Source organism: Mus pahari, chromosome 20, assembly GCF_900095145.1.
Source record: "Mus pahari chromosome 20, PAHARI_EIJ_v1.1, whole genome shotgun sequence".
Taxonomy (NCBI): Eukaryota; Metazoa; Chordata; class Mammalia; order Rodentia; family Muridae; genus Mus; species Mus pahari.
Window position 1 is genome coordinate 44,622,692 of NC_034609.1, and position 6,628 is coordinate 44,629,319.

A 6,628-nucleotide genomic window follows, 5' to 3' on the forward strand; every position below is an offset into this window, starting at 1 on the left:
CTCACACATATTCATATCCTCATACACACACACTTACATATTCATACAGTCACATACACATTCACACACACACATTCCCATACTTAACACACACATTCATACATACAACTCACACACTCACATATACATGCTCACACATATTCACGGTCTCATACATACATACTTACATGTACACATTCACATACATATACATACACATACTCACATACACATTCACACACACATATGCACGCTCACACACATTATACACACATACTCATATACACTCACATATACACACTCACACACACATTCACAATCACACACATACACACTCACACCCATTCGCACACTTACATATGCTCACACACACACATACACACACTCTCACACACACACACACACACACACACACTGTTTGTTGGGAAGACAAAGAGAGATAACCACAAAAAAAAAAAAGAGAGAGAGAGCTTTCAAGAATAACTAACAGGCAGTAAGTCCTCAAGGAGTGACAACCAAGGTAAACACTGTCATAACTGGGGGGCGGGGTCTGTGCTGAACAAGAGCTGCTCTGCGCTGTACAAACACAGTACACACAATTGCACAATTATGTCCGAAGCCGTACAGTGTTTGCTGTGTTCAGATGAGCATTGGGTTACCGCAGCTGTGGCTGCTCCAGACTCTCCCCTCAGCCAAGAACCGCATCTCACCCCCATTTCGTGGCTGAGGAAGTGGAGTGTCCCTGGTCACCTTGCTGAGGCTGGCCTGTGTGCCCCTGGGGCCCTTTAGGCCAAGACGATTCGACTCCATTCTTCCTAAGAAGAACCAGCAAAAACCTCCTGGGTTGAAGTCTCCAGTGATTCATTTCAACAAACTGTGACAGAAACAATTTGCTTCAGAGAAACCTTGCTCCCTAGAGAATCTGTCGATCTGTGTCACCCTCACGGACAAGAAAATTCAAGAACCAACCAGCGTGAATATGGGCAAAGAGGTGACACTGGTAAGTGGGGGGGGACTCTAGCCAGGCCAAGTCCTCCAGCTGGGGTAAGGACTAATTTGAAAAGGAATTACAATTTAGGTAACATTATGGAAAAATCTTAAAAAGCAAAAATCCTTTGCTGACAGAGTAGAATATAGCCGGCCAACTCGTGACTCTTGCAATTGATGGGGGGGGGGGGGATGGTCCAGCAGTGCCAACCTCCAGAACCCAACTCAGAAGGAAAAAAAAAAAAAAGAATTTCAAGTAAAGCAAGCATATTGGGTAATTGTGCTTTTAACTTCTGCTCTGCTCTTAATTTTGAACAAAACATGAACGGACAAATGGAAGCGTAGGGACGCCTTCCTGAATCCTGGAGGGGGCTAGGAGCTACCAGTGCTTTGACATGCTAGAAGAATGATCTCTGGTGCCTTTCAGAAAGGTTTATTTTCAAAACACCTCCCCAAAGAGGGTCATACTCTGTAACCCAGGCTGGCACAGAACCCACCCTCAAGTTCAAACTGGCCTCAAATTCACCCTAACCCTCCCGCCTCAGCCTCCAGCGTACTGAGGCACCCTGGCCCCTGACTCTGTTTAGTTAACTGTTCTTCTGAGGGATTTATACTTTGGGGTATTATGGAATTTTATTCTTAGTTTTACTTTACAGGCCTTTGCATGTTAAGCTGCAATTGATTTGCTTTCTTATGTCTGTACCTTGTGGTTAGTATAGTCAACTGAACAGAAGCTTGAATCAAAAGGAGGCTGGGGACATGGCTTGGCATTTCAGAATACCAGTTGTTCTTCCAGAAGACCGGGGTTTGGTTCTCAGCACCCACTTGTGACTCACAACCATCTGTAACTCCAGTTCCAGGGGATCCAGTGCCCTCTTCTGACTTCCTTGGGGACTGCATGCATGCGGTACACAGACATGCAGACACCACACCCATACATATTAAATAAATAAATAGCAATAAAATCATCTGGAAGGTGTGCCTCTGGGCACGCCTGTCAGGGGGTATCTTGATTATTTTAGTTATGTAGGAAGATCCATTTCATTGCAGCTAGGACCAGTCTCTGGTCAGGGCACCCTGAGCTGTGTAGATTGGAGGAAGGGCAACTGAACATGATTTGCATCCTTTGTTCTCTGCTTCCTGACTGGGGATGCCATGTGACCAGCTGCCCCAAGCTCCTGCTGCCTTGGCCTCCCCCCTCGTGACAAATCGTACACTCGAACTGTAAACCAAAGAAACTCTTTCTCCCTTAGGTTGGTAGTGGTTGTTGTTATTGTTGTTGTTGTTTTGTTTCGTTTTCAGAATAGTTTATCAAAGCGATTGTGGGGGTGGGGTGGAGGGGAGGCGGGACTAAGACAAACCTTGTAACATTATATCTGAGCTCAGGAGGAGGAGGGGGGAGCCACGTTCCTGGGTTGCCTGGGAAAATACCTGCCAAATCGTCCACTTTCTCACACCCATGTGAGAACAGGGAGTCAACTCAGAGCACAGCTGGTCCCACGCCTGCCTTACCTGCGAGGCACCTTAAGGTACTGTCTCCCCCGTTCCTCCATCAAAAGCCATCCTCAGGCCTCCTGGTGGGTGGCTTCCTTCTCAGCCCGTGACACATCGAGCCTTGGGCTCCCATCTCTCTGCATTTCCACGATCTCTAGGTCTTGCCTGACTTTCTCACCATCACTGTCCTAGCAGAAGTACGTCCTTTGAGTCACCCATGGGTCCTCTCTCTTCTCCAACAGTAACGTCTTCATCAGCCAATGGCCTGTTAGGAAATGGGGCAGGTGGTCAGTACGTGTTGAAGGCATGTATGGGTTCCATGGTCTGGAATTCTCCATTTAGGTTATGCTGCCTGGCCAATCCCCTGTATTCGTGTCTCCCTCCCTCCTTCTCCTACCAACCCCTTCCCACCCAACTATCCCCCTACTCCCACACCCCATCTCTGGCTCTTACACTCCTACACATAGCACTTTACCCACTGAGCCGTCTCATCTCCCAATCTATAGAAAGTAGAGGAACAGACCTTCATGCTCAGAAGGTGCCCCTCCTTACTGGCTGCCAAGAATATGTCACCTGCAAATGCATCTTCAAGGCTGTGCACAAGAACATAAAAAGAAAAGACCCCTCTTTGAATCTCTCCCCTCTCCTCCACTCCAGTCGCCTGTGCCATGTTTCCCAGGTTTATGAAAGTATTTCGTTGCAACAAGATATGCCTGCAAGCTTGGGTCTGGATCAAGGGAAATCGGGGCATGCTAATTTCAAGGCAAATCAATTAAAATGCAAACCCCCTCCTGTTCCCTGGAAATCACAGAGCAACAGCGTTCAATGCTTGGTAGCCAGCCAGCAGGAACTGTCCCCGCCCTGTCCAGCCTCCGGTGCCCTGTTTTCCTCTCCAACTTGTGATTTTTGTCCCTCAAGAAGCCCAGCTCTGGGTGCTCCCAGTATTCAGCCCCAGCCTTCAGTGCAGAAGCAGCTGAATCGGCAGGTGTTGCCATCGGGGTTCATCTTCTGAAAGGCAACAAAGGCTGTGCTCTGCGCTGGGCTGTGGTCCCAGCATTCAGCCAGCTGAGGTGGGAGGACTAAGAGTTTGAAGCTAGCCTGAGCTACACAGAGTACTGAGCCAGCCAGGGCAACAGAGCAACACCCTCTTTCAGGAAGAAAGAAAGCAGGAGACCATGCGGGAGGAAGAAATGGGCACGACGGGCTAGGAATCATCCCGTTCTGCTTTTCACTACCGTGCCTGTTCTTCAGATCAGGCTATTCGTTAAAATGGCGAGTGTCCTAGTTTTATCTCTGTTTCGATAAAATACCCTGAAAGAAAACAAAAAAACAAAAAACAAAAAAACAAAACAAATAAACAAACAAACAAACAAAAAAAAACCCCGCTACTTAGGGAAGGAGCGTTTGTTTTAATTCACACTCAACATGTGGTTCGCAACCCTCATGCCATCCCGATGCAAAAAGTCCTCACGGGCTCACATGTAAGAAATGCTTCATCACCATCAGGGGGCGCTGTCTTGGAGGTTGTGGAAACCTTAGGAGATAGAGAATGCTGTAGCTAGAGGAACTAGGTTGCTGGGGGCAGGGCTTGAGGGTCAACAGCTACGCCCACTTCCTGTCCTATTCTTGGGGGATCTTTGAAGATGGCCAGGGTCTCAGCCACCCCAGAACCAGCTGGGCCTCTAAAACTAGGAGCTAAAGTGGGCACTTCCTCCCTTGAGGATTATCTACAAGGGTTTGAATCAGAGAAGAAAACAAACAGATGCACACGTTTTCAAGAAGAGGAAACTGAGGCTCAGGGTCCCAAGAAGGTACCCAAAAACGGAATAGATGGGACAACAACAAAAAGACAGAGAGAGAGGAGGAGAGATGGAGGAGGAGAGAGTGGAGCCTCCCTCTAGGGTTTGACCAGGATGTGCCTCCCTCTCCCTTTCTTCTCTTTAAAGAAGAGGGCACGGGCACTGAAGAGCAAGTCTGTAGTCCGAAGAGAACCACATTGCGCATCTGAGCTGCCTGACCTCGGTATCCCAGAAATCAGATCCTCGTGCTACAACCTAAAAAAGCAGTTGCCATGGATCTGGGCACCGGCCACCGTCCCAGCACTCAGGAGGCCGAGGCAAGAGGATCATCAGTTTGAGGCCAGCTTGGGCTACAGACCAGACCCTGTCTCCAAACGAAAAAGAAAAAAAAAAAAAAAAAAAAAAAAGAATGTTTTTCAAAGAGGCTGCGGGATCATCTTGGGAGGGCGGCCACCTAGGAACCGCCCCTGTTTTCCCAAGATAGCGGCTTTAAGTTTCCTCTTTCTACATAGTAATGAGACCCAAAGGGCGCTGCTTGCCCGTCCAGCCAGCGATCTATTAAAATTCATTCTCCCCTTCATCTTCGTACTGTTTATTTTATAAACAGAGACACTGTGTCTGAGAGTCCAGTACTCAAAGCTACGCTTCTCTGATGAAATCTAACCACTTTCCACGTCTATATCTGAAAAACGAAGCAAAGCTTTCAAAAGGTATTTCCACCCAAAATGCGTCCATTTTCCAGGGGTGGGGGAGGTGGAAACCTCGCCCAGCCAACAGAGACCCATAAACCCAGGCCTCTCTGCAAGACCCCACAAAGCAGGTTGTCCTCTATGCAGTCACATTACTGAGGACCCATGAACTAAGTGACATACTCCAACTACCTTACTCTTCGTATGTGCAGTGGAGCACCCCCTCCATAAAATGTGGAAATATTCACGGCCAGTACCTCAACATTCATGCATGCATGAGAACCTAGCCTGAGTCCCCACAGAAACGGCTGGGCACGGTGACGCACGGTCTGGTCCTTGCGCTGGGAAGTAAAGATAAGGGGATATCTGGGGCTCGCTGCTCTGACTTGGGACAGTGATGGATGATGGGGTCGAACCCAGAGAACTCACCACAGACGTGTTACAAGTGAAGACAAAAGAAACATCTTGGCTGGCCCAAGACAAAGGCTCTGACAGTGGCCCGGAGTCCACTGAGATAAATAGCCTTCCCACTTCCGGGACACTGAAGAGCACAGGGTCACAGACGGGGAAGAGACAGCATAGGGAGGCTTGAGCTAGGGCTGCACTCACCAGCACACCCTGTGCCTCCTTGACTAGGAGTCAAGTGTGAAGGAGGAGCGTGGGTTCTGAGCGGTACCATCCTGGTGGCTTCTCATCTACAGCATGTTCCCTTTATTTTATTTTATTTTTTTATTTTTAAATTTTTTTTATTTTTTTTATTTTTTTGGTTTTTCAAGACAGTGTTATCCTGGAACTCACTCTGTCGACCAGGCTGACCTCGAACTCAGAAATCTGCCTGCCTCTGAGTATATATATATATATATATATATATATATATATATATATATACTCATATATATTATACTCACATATACTCACATATACTCATATATAAAAATAATATATATTATTTTTGGCATCCATAGCAAGTTAACCCCTAACGTTCAGTGTCCATTTCCAGGTGCCTCCCACAGATCTTACCTCAAACCCTGACCAAGTCCCCTGCTGAAGATCCCCCCCTTGGCTCTCCCAGTCCACCATGACACTCTCCCACCTTGAATGTGAATGCCACCACGTCATAGACTGGGGTTCAGAGCTAATAAAGAAGAAAGCAAACTGAGCCCTGGTTTGCACCTCTCTCTCTCTCCTTCCTAACTGCCCCGCGGCGCGCAGCCAGCTGCCTCAAGCTCCTGCCACCATGGTAGCCTTCTTCCTCCAACTGTGAGCCATAGTGGTGAGAGAAGCGGCTACACAGCCAGCCTCCTGTGAAGAGCCGGATGGGGCAGAGGACCACAGGAGCTTCCAAAGCCCTGGGTAGAACACGACTGTGCTACACAGCGGCCCGATGTTCAACGGTGACCTGCTCGCCGGCACAACGTGTGTTCCTGGGCCCCTCTCAGCTCTCCTTTCCTGCACGGGCCCCGAAGATGACATCCTGTGCCCCCGCCCGGATAGGACCCATGTGTCTTAGTCAGGGTTTCTATTCCTGCACAAATGTCATGACCAAGAAGCAAGTTGGAGAGGAAAGGGTTTATTTGGCTTACATTTCCATACTGCTGTTGATCACCAAAGGATGCAGGACTGGAACTCAAGCGGGTCAGGGAGCAGGAGCTGATGCAGAAGCCATGGAGGGATGTTCTT